Source organism: Henckelia pumila, chromosome 3 (genome assembly GCF_033568475.1).
Source record: "Henckelia pumila isolate YLH828 chromosome 3, ASM3356847v2, whole genome shotgun sequence".
Lineage (NCBI taxonomy): Eukaryota > Viridiplantae > Streptophyta > Magnoliopsida > Lamiales > Gesneriaceae > Henckelia > Henckelia pumila.
The window spans coordinates 7026098-7028597 of record NC_133122.1 but is presented as its reverse complement, the minus strand read 5'-3'; positions in this window follow the sequence as shown (position 1 = coordinate 7028597).

Genomic DNA, 2500 nt, shown 5'->3' with positions numbered 1-2500 from the left:
AATAACTTATTTATAATGTAGGCCGCTAACAGCTTAGGGCCCATTAGTCATAAGTTCAAGCCCGACAAGCAAAGCCCGCATGTTCATAAATTAATATAAAATTCATCGTGACTCCGATTGATAAACCGATTTCACCAATGTGCACAGAAACCATTTCTGCACCTATTAAAGTCAAGATAAATTTTTCTGAATCCGAATTCAGTGATTTCCAAAAATGGCCATCCCTATGTCATTTTAGGAAATCTTACTCCTCTACTCTTAAATAAGAAGTCCAACTTCTTCGTTCATTAAATTTAACTCTTTAAATTTAACTATCTCAACGGGGATTAAAAATCCATTACTCTGCGTGACCCTCAATGGTTCAGGGATACAGCTAGCCGTGGGCTCACAACCATTGGTATATCGAGAGTCGCTCGAGATTCGATAACTATGCAATGCATATTGAAGATCAAAAAGTGACATCGCATGTGCTACTAAGAAACCATTTCTTAAATCACATCATGTACTCTGGCCAGAGATTCGTCACACTAATATCTCCTCAGATCGCATAGGATATCCACACTCGCAAGTATGTGGTGAATCCTTGACAACAAAGCATCGACTCCTATATGTGTTGTAACTGTACCCAATCCCGACACCTGATGACCCCAATAGAATCGGTAAACGAGTCAAAGCACAGTACTAGCATATAGAGTCTCAATGATGTTTCAAGTAGTAAGGACTAATGGTGCACAACCAAAACCACGGACTTTATCCACTCGATAAGTGATAACCACTTGGAAAGTCCGGATAGGGTAGTTCGATCATTCATCATATGAATATCCTACCAATGAAATGTGGTACTCTGCATCGCAAATGCTAGTCTCAAACTCGAGCGATCCTTATCCTTATTATCGGACGGCTCAATCGACTAGGAACAGTTTAGAATATACAGTGACTATAAGATGTGTTTCATGATAGACATCTCCATGTTCTACCACATCTTACATACACTATAGTATATTCAAGGTCTTTATCAAAACAACAATAGTATATCACAATATAACAATATGAAGAAAGATAAAGTCATTGCCATTAATAAAAGTGTAAATTATTTTAAACAAAAGATTGTTTATACAAAGAGTCATCAAAGCCCTTTGCCACAAGTTGGCTCACCGGGCACCCACTCTTTCAAATTTTGTTTTCTATGAAGTTTTTATGCATAAATAATGCATCTAAGGCGTCGGATTCGTGCCACCATGAGTGCCCAAGTTGGGGGCACCGTGCGCACTGGAGGGCTGCCCCGTGCGATACGTAGCACAAACGAGCAAGCCAAAGTATGATTCTTACGGCACAATGTTGTTTTCTCTCGAGTTTTCATGCATAAATAATGCATCTAAGGCGTCTGATTCATGCCCCCATGAGTGCGCAAGTTGGGGTCACCGTGCGCACGGGCGGGCTGCCCCTTGCGGCACGTTGCGCCAATGAGCGAGCCAAACATTGATTCTCATGGCACAATGTTGTTTTCTATCGAGTTTTCATGCATAAATAATGCATCTAAGGCGTCGGATTCGTGCCACCATGAGTGCCCAAGTTGGGGGCACCGTGCGGCATGTAGCGCAAACGAGCGAGTAAATTGATGATTCTCACGGCACAAATATTTATTTCCCTCGAGTTTCATGCATAAATAAGGCATGTTTGTGTTCGGATTCGCATTTGGCCCAAAAAAAATGTTTTAAAAAAGAAAAAATTTATTATGATTCCTCAGCCCAAAAACCCACTTTTCCTAAAACTTGGGTTTTTTCTCCTAAGTATACTATAGGGGGAGGAGGGTGTTTGGCCGTGGGCTTGGTTGAGGTTTTGGGGCAATGCTTGCCATTGCCTCCCATGCTCATCCAACCTCTTGACAACCTTCCTCGATGGGCGCCCTTTCCGGCCGCTGCTCCGGCGGGTTTTCCGGCTGGCGGCCGGTAGGGGAGTTTTTTCACCCCGACGTCATTTCGCACCCCGTTTCTTTCTATATTGCATGCATGAGCTTTTTAGACATGCGGATCGCGAACTCTTTGTAGGCTTGTTTTCTATTACGGTTGGTCGGAAAGAAGGAATATCGGTGTTTGGGAATCAAGCATGCGTAGGTGTTCGTCATTGTTGTTCTTAAGCTACTATGCGATCATCAAAGTCCCTCGGTTTAGGATGCTTGTGGGTCCGGAAGGCACATTATGGTCATTGCTATCGTGGATCGGCGAGCAAGTTGTGTGAGTCTCGTTCTCTTTATTGGAGCACGGGTCGCGCTTGCGATTGATTTCCCACATCTTCGTGTCCGAATATTTGTGCTTGCATATGAGGTTGAGAATAAGCTTGAAACTCCAATAAGGTTTGCATCCCCAAAAGTAGGGGTGGGTTAGATCGGTGGGGTTGTGAGTTCTTGCGCAAGACGTTTTGAGTGGGTTCGATCATGATATCTTGTGCTTGTGGCAGTTTTTTGGATGCGTCCATGTGGAATTTCGTTGCATGTTCGATC